The sequence below is a fragment of the Saccopteryx leptura genome, chromosome 10 (genome assembly GCF_036850995.1).
Source record: "Saccopteryx leptura isolate mSacLep1 chromosome 10, mSacLep1_pri_phased_curated, whole genome shotgun sequence".
Taxonomy (NCBI): domain Eukaryota; kingdom Metazoa; phylum Chordata; class Mammalia; order Chiroptera; family Emballonuridae; genus Saccopteryx; species Saccopteryx leptura.
The window spans coordinates 65,668,241-65,684,363 of record NC_089512.1 but is presented as its reverse complement, the minus strand read 5'-3'; the positions used below and the strand labels follow the sequence as shown (position 1 = coordinate 65,684,363).

General features: G+C 41.9%; 1 protein-coding gene across 15 annotated transcripts in view; it reads right to left on the bottom strand.

Moving 5' to 3' along the window:
• The window catches only part of FOXP1 (forkhead box P1), a 650,161-nt gene that overhangs the window by 350,243 nt on the left and 283,795 nt on the right, over nt 1-16,123 (bottom strand). For 13 of the 15 annotated variants that reach the window (XR_010747235.1, XM_066351748.1, XM_066351745.1 and 10 more), the window contains one exon: nt 3,006-3,066. The exons of 1 other annotated variant lie outside the window; for it this stretch is intronic. The gene's annotated coding sequence lies outside the window, so the exon portion shown is untranslated. Of the gene's footprint in view, nt 1-3,005; nt 3,067-11,596; nt 11,720-16,123 lie in introns of those variants that run through there. One more of the 15 variants, XM_066351742.1, reaches the window with a different exon arrangement.

Sequence of the window (16,123 nt, the reverse complement as noted above, 5' to 3'; positions counted from 1 at the left end):
TTTCAAATTCGGGCATAGCATTTACTGAGCAGCTGCTGCCATCTGAAACCTGCATCCTTCTTATAAGATAGTGCTGGTTTCCAAACCACCATTGGGCAACACAATCTTAATTTGGTTTAAGGTGTATTCACTGGGAAGAAACACTAACCATTCTATCCCTTTTATTTATATATTTTTAGATTTTATATTCTTAACAAACTTTTTTTTCCTTTACATATAAGAGATCAAGATATACAAGGATTAGTTTTTAAAGAATCACTGCGCTTGTTAAAAGGTAAAAAATTACATGCAATTTATTATTTGAGTCTATATATCTAAACTTATTTCTAAAAATAATATGTAAATAAGAGTCAAAATACAGATGGAATTAATTGTAGAAGAAAAAAAGTTAATGAAATGTTATGTAGGGGTACAAAGTTAAGTTTATTTTAAAATAAAAAGACAAAAAGCTAAAGTTGAAAAAAACTCTAGAGATTGACCACAAACCCTTACTCTGAGTTTCCCAGAAGTCAAGTCAAAATAAAAACCATGCAAATTTGTACCTGACCAGGTGGTGGTGCAATGGAAAGAGCATCAGACTGGGATGCGGAGGACCGGGGTTTGAAACCCCGAGGTCACCAACTTGAGCACGGGCTCATCCAGCTTGACCATGGGCTCACCAGCTTGAGTGCGGGGTCGCTGGCTTGAGTTTGGGATCATAAATGTGACCCCATGGTCACTAGCTTGAGCCCAAAGGTCACTAGCTTGAAGCCTAAGGTCTCTGGCTTGAACCCAAGGTCGCTGGCTTGAGCAAGGGATCACTTACTCTGCTGGAGCCCCGGTCAAGGCACATATGAGAAAGCAATCAATGAACAACTAAGGAGCCACAGGAAGAATTGACGCTTCTCACCTCTCTCCCTTCCTGTCTGTTCATCCCTATCTGTCCCTCTCTCTGATTCTCTTTCTATGTCAATTTAAAAAATCATGTAAATTTGTTAGTCAGCTTTTTTTGTGTCACAATAGAAGGCACCAGTAGGACAAAGTTTTTCTGTGTTTCTAAAATTTGAAAAGGGGTTCCTTATTTTCAGAATATTATATAATACACTATGTTCGTGACAGTAATTATAAAGAAAGCACTTTTTTGGTATTATTGAATGTCAATTATATAATTGAAAACTAAAAAAAATTTTTTAAAAAGAAAGCAGTTTCTTTCTCTCGTAGTCAACACAAATGACAAATTTTAGAAACTTTTTTTAACCAAACTTGCCCTTGACTCATGATGTTTTTAACTTTGAAAAATATTTTAGAAATGGGAAAAATCACATTGTACAAATTCAATCATGTCCATTTTCAGGTCCTTGATGTAAGTGTGGACATTATAAAGACATCAAGTCAGAAAACAATCATTCATGCTTACAGGTGATTCCAATTAAAACCACTGATGAAGGCTATTTAAAACTGTGGGACAACACACTTCTCAGGCAGAATATTTCATCTGATCAACAACTTTTTCAGCTCGGTTTAATCATAATTTGTAGCTTCACCAAAAACCTTTGCTAACAACACTAGAGGACTCAGGCACCCAGCACAGCTCTGCACGAGGAGCCCCTTGGGCCGAGACCTCCCAGGGGTCCCAGGAACCAGGAGGCACGACTCACAGCTGGCCCGAAGAGCTGTGGCAGAGACGGAAAGTATTTACCATATGGCCCTTTCAGACACAGGTTTCAGATCCCTGGAATAGATGAAGCCTTCATTTTTAAAACTAGAAAACTGAGTCTCAGCAAAGGTAAGTGCTTTGCCAAAAGTAATGCTGACTTGCTAAGCCCAGCTGCTGGCTGGGGCCCCCCTTTCCAGGCTGGAACAGCTAAAAGAGGCTGAAGTTTAATTTAAACTACAAAGATGGTGAGAATGAAACAAGCTGGATTCAAATGTGCCAAAACAGGCAAGTAAAAACAAATCATTACCTTTATAATGTATTCTAGAATCCCAAACCCTGGGTAAGAGTTAAAACAAGCGGTGTAAAAATCTTCACATTAGGACAGTTCCACAATAAACCCTATTCAACTAAAGAGTAAGGAGCCTGCATCTTACAAATTCACAAGCTTCCTGCAGTAAGATCTGAGCAGAGGCTCTGTGCGAGCAGGCAGCTTGCAGCCCGCTGGAGAGCAGACACACATCTGCTGCAGCATAGAACGAGTATTGGCCAAAATTCAGAAATCAAATGAAGACACGCCTTGAGAAATAAGATGTCAAAATAATCTGCAAGATTACCTTGTACTATAGATGAGTTCTGCCCTCACTGAGATACTTTAGGATTCAGGAAAAAATGTGTAGCCATTCATAACCATTTTAACCAGACTGCTTTTTTTGTTCCCAATCCCAAATGTGAATTTGAGAAAATTCAGTTAGCTCTAATTTATCAAGCCACATAAGTCCCTTGGAAAACATCTAATTTTAAAATCAAGCACTCCTTTGATTTCTAAGCAAGGTCAAAGGAACAAGGCAGCCTAGTGCTGACATCACAGGGACAAGCCCCATGCTGTTCAGCTGTTGCACCAATGTGGCGTGTTGCTATGGTGCCTGACTATTAATTTCTGAAAGAAGGTGATTATAAAGCCGCGAGATGAACATCAGTCGGATGACACCACTTCAGCTTAGAACACTGACAGGCGTTACTCTTGTTAGCAGCAGGCTCACTCTATGAAGTCACCACTTTTGAGATGTGACTATTCCTCTCTAACTTCAAACCCATGAATTCAACACACCCCTACCCTCAAAAAAAGTTCAGCTTCAACAGGGGGGGAAAAGTTTGATATTTGGGGAAATATATAACTCTGTGGACCATTTCTTAAAGGCCATTATTTTCTTTAAAGACGTCCCAAAATATGCTGCATACCTACCTACACTCAAATAAATATACATATAATTGCTAAATAGGTAGATCAGAGAAGAACTGAATTAAGATGCTTAAAAGGTGACAGATACCACCCTACATATATGGTCCCACTAATCATATTTGCATTTACCTTTTTTGGCTTCTGTAAAGCAATCTTCAGTTACAGTCACCTCAAAAGGTCACTTCTTACCCTGAAAACAAAAGAGAACATCAAAACCTGAATGTCAAGAGAAAGTAGCCTGGGAGAGATTCAAGAAAAACAACAAAGGGACTCAATTATGTTTAATGGCAAGTGACTCTCAGAGTTAATAAAAAGCAAGTCCCAAGACCTCCACTTATCTGGACCACACGCCCTTGAGCTCTTCAAGACAACAAAAAACAACTCAGACGGAAAAAGTAGAGGTGAAATGTATGAACTTTTTCTCATCTTGCTGTCTATCAATGTATTTTCACGTGGGATATTACATGACTCATAGGCCTTTGTTTTTGAAAACCAGACTGCTTTTGGAACGTGTCTGTTTGGTTAACATCTACAATCTCTCTAATTTCTTTAAAGCAGAAGCTTCAGTTTTTCCCCCTTCGAAAGACAGTTAGTTCTTGTAGACAAGATGCTTTATGCCACTCAAGACCTTTCACAAGGAACAAAAGCACCACAACTTTCAGGTTGGGTAGGGGCGGGGGTTCATCAGTTGATGAAAGCTGTTCTCGGAATGTCAATGTCAGATGAAATAAACAATTGAAATCAAGTTTCTAAAACACAAAGGAAGGTGTGCACTCTCCCTTATGCAGAACAGTGTGCAATCCTTGAAGAAACATCACAAGCTGCCACTTTCTGCCCGTGGAACTGGGATCAACATATGGCACAAGTAAAAAGAAAAACATTTGTTTATTAATTTAGATCAAGTTAGCAACAGGGTACAGGATTCATTCCACATCAATTGACCAAATGCTCATATAATTTTTTAAGATGGTGTAATTATATCATCATTTTACTGAAATGAAATGTTAATATCCTTTTGCTAAGTCTTCAGAACAATATGCAGTGAAGTGATTTTAATTTTACACAGAACATATCCCTGCTTATCCCTCTGCCTTGGGCCCTTAATGTGGGAAGGCGAACATCACTGAGAAGAGTTAAATCTTATTTCACTGGGGCTAAAAATCTGAGAGTGGCACTTTGGTGTGTACTATCTTTGAGAAATTGATCCGAGGCCAATTTATGACATTTCCACAAGCAAGTGTATGCAGAATCTTGCCATTAAGATTGGAAAGAAATACAGGCTCTGAGTGAAATCATAATTTTCATATTTACTTTAAGAGGAAATTAGAGGTTTTCACCATAAATGTTCACCATTTGGGTGGGGGAAAACCCTAGCTCTGGGACTTAAAATTACTATTTTGCAACCTGCCCAAAACCTTTTTGTTTTTACACAAAACAATTCAAACTGAAAATGACAATCGTGTGCTTTCCTGCTGATGCGTGTCCCCAGGTCAGTTTCTCCCTGGTGAGAGCCTTGGAGGGCGGCTAGGGACGCAGAAACTGAGGTCGGCCCTCATGTCATGTGCAGGTCTGCAGAGCGGCCCTCCACAGAAACCAGAGAGCTCTTTAGACACAAGGCACAGCAGTTATCTCACACACCAGAAATTTCCACCTCTATCCCTCGTCCAATCTTAAATGGAAAGTAAGTGAATTCTGGCAAACCTGACTCAATTCAAGGCAAGAACTCTCATTTTCTCTTCTTTTACTTTAAATGTACTCTAGTGAGTGCTATCTAAACTAATTTTCATGTTTATCTATTGAGTTGTGTCTATTTTTGCATGTTCGGCAGTCAGATACATAATATAATATTAGACTTTGCAATGCAGATGAGATTGCTATCATACAGGCCTGGCAAACAATTGGATCTTATTAAAATTTAATTTTTAAAAAACTGCTGAAAATGCCTACTTTGAACAAAGTTATCTCTAGCGCTGTGCTCAAACCTGCAGAACATTTTCAGGTAAGTACTAAGCCTGTTTCTCGTGTCCCCTTCACACAATACAACATACAAGTGGACCAAGAACTATAAGCTGGTCCACACACACAGATACTACAAGTGTAATTTTTACCTGGGGGGTGAGGTTCATAATAACAAAGTTATATATATATTTGACCCTCCAACTTATAATTACTAAAGCAATACAAAATTGTTTACATTTAATTTTTACTTACACATAAAAACTGGTAGTAGATTCAAATAATCTTTCCCTCCATTTTGAAGTTCCATAAATTCTTATATATATATATATATATATTTGACCACTCATTAATCTCTGTTGATTTTAGTTTTTAGTATATATCAGCAAAATAATCTAAATGATATTTTTCTAGTTTTCCTGAGAAAAAGATGAACAGTTCCACAGATGTTTTCCATTGTGCTAAATTAAGTGAATGTGTCGATAAAATAGATAAGACAATTAGGTGCAGTCCTGAGGCCTAGAAGAATCAGAAATCATCAACCAGGAAAAAGTTTGCATTTCATTTCTTCCAAAGTATAAAACTTCTATTTCTAAAACTGTATTTAGCCTGACCAGGCTGTGGTGCAGTGGATAGAGCATCAGCCTGGGACTTAGACGACCCAGGTTTAAAGCCCCAAGATCGCTGGCTTGAGTGCGGGCTCACCCAGCTTCAGCACAAGGTTGCTGGCTTGAGCATGGGATCCTAGGCACGACCCCATGGTCTCTGGCTTGAGCAAGGGGTCACTTGCTCTGCTGTAGCTCCCCAGCCAAGACACATATGAGAAAGCAATCAACGAACAACTAAGGAGCCACAACGAAGAACTGATGCTTCTCGTCTCTATCTCTTCCTGTCTGTCTGTCCTTGTCTGTCTTTCTCTCTAAAATATAAAAAAAATAAAACTGTATTTGCCATTTTAAATTTTTTGTAATAATGCCTTTTTTATTCCAAAAAAATTTTTTTTCTAATTTTTATTTACTGATTTTAAAGAGAGAGAATTGGGGGTGGGGGTGGGGGGAGAAAGACATCAATCTATTCCTCTTATGTGCCCTGACCAGAGATTAAGTTGGCAACCTCTGTGCTTGAGACGATGCTCTAACCAACTGAGCTACCCAGCCATTTTTTAAACAGTTAGTTTTGCTTTTCAAATCTATCAACTTTTTACCTGAATGCTTACTGGTAGCATGATCACTAAAACTCAAATTAGATTATGATGTGAAACTTTTAGGTTTACAAAAGATAAAAAAAAATATTCTTCTCTAACCCTTACTTATCTTTTATTTTAACAATTTCTTTTTATTATTATTAATAATTGGTTTTAGAGAAGACAAAGAGAGGAAAGGAGAGGGGAGACCAAGGGAGAGAGGAGGATTCATTTGTTCTTCTACTTATTTATGCATTCACTGTCACTTTCCATATATGCCCTGACTGAGTCTCAAACCCACAACCTTGGTGTTTCAAGAAGACATTCTAACCAGCTGAGCTAAATGACCAGAGACCCCCAATTCTATTCTTTAAAAAAAATGCTGTCAGCATATGAATTGCATTTTTTTTCTTTTCCTCTTTCTTAAGTTTCCTGTTGGTTTTGAGTTTTATTTTTTTTTAATTTAATTATATTGGGGTGACACTGGTTAACATTATTATACAGGTTTCAGGCACCCAGTTCTACAGGACATCTCTGTACACTGTATTAAGTGAACCAGGGATATGGATATGGTTAATAGAAATTACTTATTTTCCTTTATGTTATTCTCTACACTTAAGATCCTATGGATATTAAAATTGTTTTGTGTGTGGTTTCTTCACTATTGTTTGCAATAACCTGAAGTATTCGATGACCATAAGGACCTTGGCCCACACATCAATGCAGAGCTGTGACCCCTACGTTAGGAAAGTGAATGTGCCTTCCTCCTCCTCTACCTTCCCAACCCCTCCCCCATTCAGAGCTGGGCTCTGCAGACATCTCAGGTTACCCAGTGCTCCAGTGTCACATTTTCTATGGGTACACTGGCCCCTAACTTAATCTGTGTGACAAATTATACACAGTGCTAACGAGTATGGCCGACCGGAATCAAGCTGCAGGTAGATGTGAAGGCATGATTTCATGTCACAAGATGGCAAATGAACATTATTTACTCTATTTTCCCATTAAAAGTATCCCCCCTCTTCTTTCATGGCACCTCAAGAGAATGATTTGCATCAGGGTTTCTGTATTATATTGCATTTTATACAACTGTACAAAATTGACTGAAGGATGGCCAACATATGTAATCTCAACCTTCAGCCCAACAAATGTTGGCTGAGAACCTACAATGTGTCATGTCACTAGGGATACAAGGGTGGTCACAGCCAGCTCCTGGCCCAGGATGAAGGTGGCAGTGTAGTAGTTCCTCCTCCAGCTGGAGGATCCCCTCTCCTCAAGTCCAGAAACATGGTTCAAACTTCCCATAGTTCCAAGTACGCCAATCAATGGATGGCATATCCATCATAGAAGAAAACAGAAGACGAAAATGGGCCTATTTCCAAAAGGCTGCTGTCTCATTCGTGAATCTTAACTCATGTGTGCTTTTATGTCTTGTTTATCAAAGATTTCTTGGAAAAACAGAAGCATATCAACACAAATTGGACTAGCTGAAAAATTATAATAAAATGGTCATTTCATTTTCTGCACTCAAGATAAGAAAATCCACTCAGAAATCAATCCCAAAGTGTTTTTTCTTTGCTTCTAAAACTTCGAAATTGTCTACATTTTGAGTCAGGTTTACAGAGAAAAAAAAAGAGAATGAAAATAGAAAACGAAGAAAAGAAAAAAAAGAAGAAACAGGGAAAGCAAAAAAGAAGGAGGAGGAGGAGGAGGAGGAGGAGGAGAAGGAGGAGGAGGAGGAGGACAAGGAGGAGGAGGAGGAGGACAAGGAGGATGAGGAGGAGGAAGATGAGGAGGAGGAAGAGGAGGAGAAGGAGGAGGAGGATGAGGAGGAGGACAAGGAGGAGAAGGAGGAGGAGGAAGAGGAGAAGGAGAAGGAGAAGGGGGAGGAGGAGGACGAGGAGGATGAGGAGGAGGACGAGGAGGATGAGGAGGAGGACAAGGAGGAGAAGGAGGAGGAGGACAAGGAGGAGAAGGAGGAGGAGGAAGAGGAGAAGGAGAAGGAGGAGGAGGTTGACGAGGAGGAGAAGGAGGAGAAGGAGGAGGAGGAGGAGGAGGAGGAAGAGAAGAAGGAGGAGGAGAAGGAGGAGGAGAAGGAGGAGGAGAAGGAGGAGGAGGAGGAGGAGAAGGAGGAGGAGGAGGAAGAGGAGAAGAAGAAGGAGGAGGAGAAGGAGGAGGAAGAGGAGAAGAAGGACGAGGAGGAGGATGAGGAGGAGGACAAGGAGGAGGAGGAGGAAGATGAGGAGGAGAAGGAGGAGGAGGAGGATGAGGAGGAGGACAAGGAGGAGGAGGAGGAGAAGGAAGAGGAGGAGGAGAAGGAAGAGGAGGAGGAGAAGGAGGAGGAGGAGGAAGATGAGGAGGAGAAGGAGGAGGAGGAGGATGAGGAGGAGGACAAGGAGGAGGAGGAGGAGAAGGAAGAGGAGGAGGAGAAGGAAGAGGAGGAGGAGAAGGAGGAGGAGGAGGAAGAGGAGGAGGAGAAGGAAGAGGAGGAGGAGAAGGAGGAGGAGGAGGAGGAGAAGGAGGAGGAGGAGGAGGAGGAGGAGGAGAAGGAGGAGGAAGAGGAGAAGAAGAAGGAGGAGGAGAAGGAGGAGGAGGAGAAGGAGGAGGAAGAGGAGAAGGAGAAGGACGAGGAGGAGGATGAGGAGAAGGACGAGGAGGAGAATGAGGAGGAGGACAAGGAGGAGGAGGAGGAAGATGAGGAGGAGAAGGAGGAGGAGGAGGATGAGGAGGAGGACAAGGAGGAGGAGGAGGAGAAGGAGGAGGAGAAGGAAGAGGAGGAGGAGAAGGAAGAGGAGGAGGAGAAGGAGGAGGAGGAGGAAGAGGAGGAGAATGAGGAGGAGGACAAGGAGGAGGAGGAGAAAGATGAGGAGGAGAAGGAGGAGGAGGAGGATGAGGAGGAGGAGAAGGAGGAGGAGAAGGAGGAGGAGAAGGAGGAGGAGGAGGAAGAGGAGGAGGAGAAGGAGGAGGAGAAGGATAAGGAGGAGGAGGAGGAAGAGGAGGAGGAGAAGGAGGAGGAGAAGGAGGAGGAGGAGGAAGAGGAGGAGAGAAGGAGGAGGAGGAAGAGAAGGAGGAGGAGGAAGAGGACGAGGAGGATGAGGATGAGGAGTATGAGGAGGAGGAGGAGAAGGAGGATGAGGAGGAGGAGGAGGAGGAGGAGGAGGATGAGGAGGAGGAGGACAAAGAGGATGAGGAAGAGAAGGAGGAGGAGGAGGAGGATGAGAAGGAGGATGAGAAGGAGGATGAGGAGGAGAAGGAGGAGGAGGAGGAAGAGGAGGAGGAGGAGAAGGAGGAGGATGATGAGGAGGACGAGGAGGAGGAGAAGGAGGATGAGGAGGAGGAGGAGGAGGAGGAGGAGGAGGACAAAGAGGATGAGGAAGAGAAGGAGGAGGAGGAGGAGGATGAGAAGGAGGATGAGGAGGAGAAGGAGGAGGAGGAGGAAGAGGAGGAGGAGGAGAAGGAGGAGGAGGAGGACGACGAGGAGGACGAGGAGGAGAAGGAGGAAGAGGAGGACGAGGAGGACGAGGAGGAGAAGGAGGAGGAGGAGGAGGAGGAGGAGGAGGAGGAGGAGGAGGAGGAAGAGGAAGAGGACAAGGAGGAAGAGGACAAGGAGGAGGACCAGGAGGAGAAGGAGAAAAAAGGAAAAGATTGGAAAATAAAGAGATAGAAAGGGAGTCATGGAGTTCCGCCTCAGGAACGGAGGCTACTGTGGACCTTGCCCAGCTTGCTGATTATAGTTATAGCACTTCCCAATTTTTTACTATCACTATAAAAAAATCTGCCACTTTGGATGACCTGTATTCAATGTTCCCTTTCACTGCTGTAAAAACAAATGACTTCTCTTCTCCTTACCCTCTGGAACCCTCACCAAATCATATAGGACCTAGCTTTGGGGTCTATTTCATAAGAAAGATCGCAAATCCCATCAATAAAGGAAGCCACAGGCTGCAGCAGCCTAAGGAGGCGCGGCCAGGGGCCTCTCAGCCTGGCTGCCCCCAAGCAGGTCCGCGGGCCCTCACTTCACTCAGAAAAACCACTCTCTGCCTTGCAGAATGTAAAACCCTGGGCATGGCCATGTGAAAATATTTTATAGTATCCTTTAACAGCCTTTAAAAGTTGAAACCTAACAACAATATTTGCTGTTTTCTCTTTGAAGCGCTAACAAAGCCTTTGTTTTAAATTTATCGTTAGTGTGCAATAAGAGTTAATAATCAAATCCATCCCAACCCCCACAAATGTTAAACAAAAAGATAAAAGAAATGCAAATAGCTATTGTCATGGAAAGTTAAAGTACCTGTCTGTATTTTTAAGTGAAAACTATTATCTCTATCAATCAAAATTTAAGAATACAATAGCGCTAATCACAGAAGGTGCTCTGACGGAGTTACTTTTCCCTATAAAAAAAGTATTTTTCCCCTTCAAAACCATGTATAAAAGTCATATACTTACAATTAGATAGAGTATTTGTAATTTTATTATTAAAAACCTTCAGCAGCCTCACTGTTAATAAATGCTTCTAAGTCTTTAAACTGATTTGTACCCAAGAAGACCAAAGTCCCTATTTTAATAAGGTTGATAAAATTTTATTTAAATTCTTTCAGTTTCCAACCTGCAGGGGAACAGCACACTCTTCTGTTGAAAAGAGTAACTCAAACCGAGGCAACAGTTAACTGGTAATAAAAACTCCTTTTAGACCCTGGACAGAATTCCTAGTCCTGAAATCTCTTTACAGAGGACATACCTTCCTTTCAGGGCTTGTCTTTCTTAATTGTGGCAACTCATTTTAAAAATTATAATCCTCTAAAGGATGTAGAATTCTACCATCATACTCCAGCATGATGTAAATGCACAATGCATAAATTTCTGAGTCTTTTTTAAAAATTCAGTTTAATAAAAACACTGGGTTAACCCCTGAATATGGTGATTTCTAAAGAAAGCACAGGAACACAAAAAAACCAAAACCTGATCAAGCAAACCACTCAAGATTAAAATTCCCAGAGCAAACAGCTAAACCGGGGTGCCATTACGCTGGCAGAGCGGGGGCGGGGCGGGGCCCCCACAAGATCAGATTCCTTCCCTCAGACCGACTCTCTGAGCACCTCCGCCAGCATCTCCAGTGTGTTATCAACCAGGGGAGAGCCGAGTCCACTGCCCTGGAGAAAACCCTTTCTGCCAGCACAGACCTGCGGGGCCTGGCTGGTGTGGGCAAGCCCGCAGCTAGTGCCCTGCACTCTCACACCTCACTCCTGCACACTGTTTGAAGCCTTTTAGCAAACAATGGCAGCATTATCTACAGGACAGTTACAAAGCAGGATTTGTTAGGACAAAGAATAATAAAGCTGTTCTCTCTCTCTTCTTCATCTTCTCCCCTCCTCCAAGTTCCCGGGTGCTCCTCCCTGCTAGCCCAGAACTCAGCCACGTTTCCTAAAGGAACTTGTACTTGTCCATTTCAAGAAGCCAGCAAGTGACAACAGCCCAGCAACCATGACCGCTGGCAGAAGGCACCCAAAGAACAGCCAAGTCGCCTCCCAACATTTGTAAAACGAAACAAAAGTATAAGCCTTGGCTTCCCACACACACTTACCAGTTCATGGTGAGGAAGGAAAGCTTTGGGGCCCCAGAGGCAATTTCCACCCAAGGGAAGAAAGTTGAGAGTTGGTGAGGGAGCAACTCCCTGAGGGGAAGCTGCGGGCGTCCGGCTCGGGCTGGCGGCAGAGTGAGGCAGGACTGGAGGTATGTGGGCAAACACAACAAAAGCCACTGCTCACTCTAGATTCAATATGCAGGAAGAGGCCCCTTTGCATAAACACAAACACTCAGCAAATGAATAACTGGCTCAATCAGACGCCCGCTGAGCCTTCTACCTGTCCTCTCTCTGACGGGAGTCACTGCCTGCTCCCAAGGACAGGACTAAACAGGAGACAGTTAAATGTTATGTTGCTATTATAACAATTAAAATGAATTGCATTCATTAGTAGTTAAGAACTGACTCCTGGGGAATGGTATGAGGGGTGAGGTATGGTGCTGCTGTTGGAGCTCCAGCTACTACAAAAAAAAACTGGGCACCCACACCAGGGGTGGTCTGCTGGTTGCCTTTGGGTCTCTGATGCTCGGTTAGAGCCACAATTTCAGTCTAATGTATGCCTCTCGTTTTCTGCTTTGACACATTACAAACTGATCTGTATGAGTCTACAGAGAGATCTATTTTATATATGTATAAAAATGCACATATACAAAATAAATACAGACATACAGATACATTTATGCAATGCATATACATGTGTATGTATACTCACACATGTAATATTCACACCTATCTAATTAAAGAGAATAAACCAAAAAATGCCACTTTACACTCCTTGGTTCACTAATGATTTAAGGAAAATAATTTGAGTTGTTCGAAAATACATCCCAAATGCCTGCCTTTCAAATGTCATCAATCCTTGACCACTAATTTAAAAACATTACCCATATATTAGAGAGAATGCTTTTAACTGAGTGGTCTAACCACTTATAATTTCAATTAAAGAACATAATTACAGTCAACAATTTTCTCCATTTCAGCAGAAAATATGCCATACCTCAACATAATTTGTCCTTAGAACGGAGAAATGGAAGACCGAGGAAAAACACACAGGCACTAGGATTCACTGGTGCCTTTTCTCTGTGCGTGGTCACTCACACTCACCTCACCTCTACTGTGTGTTCCCGCCACATGTTGGTCCTAGTAACAATTATTTTAGTAACTTTTGGCACTTTGAATGATTCCAACTGAAACATAAATAAGGTTATGTTAAGCTAGTTCCATGTGATGCCACATAATACTTTGGGGGCAAGACCAGCAAGGCGTGTGTCTACATCATTACTTGAACTAAAAAGAGTCAGATACTCCAGAGCCTCTCAGAATATACCATGATTTTGCCGAGGGAAAGAAGGTGGTTTAAAATGTTCAAAAGCAAGTTTTATTGTATTAATACAATACCGTTTTCTGGCAATATTAATCTGCCACAAAAGCAACAGAATATTACTGAAAAGTTATATCATAGTATAACACAAAAACAAGAGAAACAAAATGAAAAGATTCTTCAAGCAAAGAATAAAACAAAGGTTCTCTAAGAGGGGTTCCCACAGAAACTAAAGATACCTATTCTGACCACTATTTTGTCTTAAAATGACCTTCTAAATAAGGTGTTAGAAAACTGACCTTCCTGGATAAGTGATCTAACCTTGATTCAAACGGACCACAGCACTGAACTGTTAGTGAATCCAACACTGATGTCTCCGGACTGTGCAGACCTGGATGCAGCTGAATATATTACACAGTTATAGATCGTATCTAATTCCATAGGTATTAGATACTGTACTCTAAATTAATATTTTAATGAGGACAGTGAAATAAAGATGGCAACCCAGGTAAGGGATCCATGCATTGTGGTCTAGCTGAGCTCCTTGCTGCAACAGTGCTGGATACCGGAGCCAACAGCACAGACACGGGGACTGGGACAGAAATCCCCGTGCCAGCTTTAAAAGCTGAATGACACATACTGATGCACAAAGGCGCTGTCTTCACACCAGCACCGTTCACTGTAAGCTTGAGAGTATGAGAGAAGGTACTGCAGTGAGACCTCCAGAAAATATACAGGGTGTACAGTTTCAAAGGCTGCAGACACAGACATTTCATTGTTCAAGCCAATTATCAGTAGAAAATAATAACAACAGATGGATTCAGAGTCACTGACTTTTCATATGCACTTCATCTCAGCGGAACAGATGATGAAACGCGAGAGCTATCTCAAAAAGGCAAAACATCTTTCAGTAAAAGAACTCTACAGTCCAGATGGGGACCTTCTAAGTCTGCTGATTATCTTCGTATAATGTTGTAAGATAGACTTACTAGAACATTTCAAGAGCTGATCAGAGATGATACGCACAATGGCTTCATTATTGGAAGGGGCTGCCTCAGACTTGTGACTAAACTGGCAGAGATTTCAATAAGGTTAGGACTGTGAGCTTCCTGTTTTCTTGTCAGGGACTGCAGGTTCCAACGAGAACTGGAAATGTGTGCAGAGCCGGAGAATGAACCATTGCCCAAGGACCCTGCATCTGTGGTCTTCTCTTGTTTGAGCCCCACTCTCCAAAAGAGAGAAAAACTGGGACTGTGAAAAGGACATTAAATTATCCTGAAGTATTATTCCATCAACGGGGGAAAAAAAGCTCCAAAGCAATTCCTTAATTAAAAGTATTCAGTGATAGGCCCTGGCCGGTTGGCTCAGTGGTAGAGCGTCAGCCTGGCGTGCAGGAGTCCGGGGTTCGATTCCCGGCCAGGGCACACAGGAGAAGCGCCCATCTGCTTCTCCACCCCTCCCCCTCTCCTTTCTCTCTGTCTCTCTCTTCCCCTCCCGAAGCCAGCCGAGGCTCCATTGGAGCAAAGATGGCCCGGGCACTGGGGATGGGTCTGTGGCCTCTGCCTCAGGCGCTAGAATGGCTCTGGATGCAACAGAGCGACACCTCAGAGGGGCAGAGCATTGCCCCCTGGTGGGCATGCCGGGTGGATCCCAGTCGGTGAGTCGGGAGCATGTGGGAGTCTGTCTGACTGCCTCCCCGTTTCCAGCTTCGGAAAAATGCAAAAAAAAAAAAAGAAAAAAGTATTCAGTGATAAATATCATCCCTTAAACAGTCAGAACATCTTTAATGTCCCTTGCCATGGTGATTGCAAAATATAATTTGCTTTTAGTAGTAAATAAATATAAATTTCAATGGTGGTGTGATAAACAGTTCTAATAAGTGCCAACCAAATATTCAGGTGAAACCCATCAACCAATCCAAAAGCACTCTCACTTAACAATTTAAATATCACCAAGTCAGAAGTGCTGATGAAATACAAGTCAACCACAAACTGAAAACCTGCTGTAAGGGATAGAAAAAGTTAAAATATCTCATCAGATAAGCTTCATTACTATTGGAGTAACAATGTACCTGTTCTATTTCTATCCATCCGTCTATCATCAATTCCACATCCATAAACTGCAAAATTCTTTCTGTGAATTGACGTAAAACATGGTCAAAATCACTGTGCTAAGAAAAAAAGAAAAGCTGATCCTCCCGCCATTTACTAACATACTTCACATTTTAAAAATAATGTTATGAACACACTGTTGACTTCACAAGTTTATAACTAAAGTAAAAAAAATTAGAGCAAGGCTTTTCCTTCAAAGTACTCTGACAAAAAAGTAAATTCGTAGCAGAACATACAAGCATGAAGAAAATATCGCCAAGGGCAAAATTCTGCAACTGCTTTAAGAAGCAAACAAGAACACAAAAGATGTGTACTGCAGCCATCTGGCTGTCCTCAGTCTGTGTCGGAGCCTCCACTTCATCCCCACCCCCTGGGCCAGCCCACACCAGTGCCACAAAACCAAATGGCTTCACTTATGTTTCCTGCATGGCAAATTTACACAATGCATTTAGAATGCAAAAGTTGATTTTTACACATAAACTGGTATCTTAATTTTTTTTTCTCTACTTCAACAATTTTTTTGTTGCTGTTACTTACTCAGAGTGGAGCTTCTTTGAAAAACCTCTTAAGATGTCTCTCCCCATATGGCTATCTGTTCAGGCTCAAGAGAAACCCGCTTCAAAGCCTTAATCTCTCTCACTTTGTGTTTTCTGATATAGACACTAGATGTGGACAACTGAAAAGAGGATCTTAAAATTATCCCATTTAAACTTTTACTTTTTTTTGCTCTAAATTGTGGGGTTTCCCCCAGTTATTATTTGAAATAACTGCACTCATTTTTAATCACCATTCTTGAAAGTCAGCAGCTTATGGGAATTTTTCCATCCTTGGCTCATTCCACAAACATTTACTGAGCAGCTACTGTGGCGTCAGGAGCTTGCTAGACAATGGATGATCAAAATCACTCTTCTCTCACGTGCTTGCAGAGCCTGCCTAATACATTAAGGCAGAAACTCGACCTTTTATTTAAAAATCTTCTACCCACAGATAGGCTGACACATTTTATTTATTTATATACTTATTTGGGGAGGCAGATAGATATTTGAAAAGTTATGGCATGTCTATAGGTATACAACTGCTTTCAAAGGTGAGAAT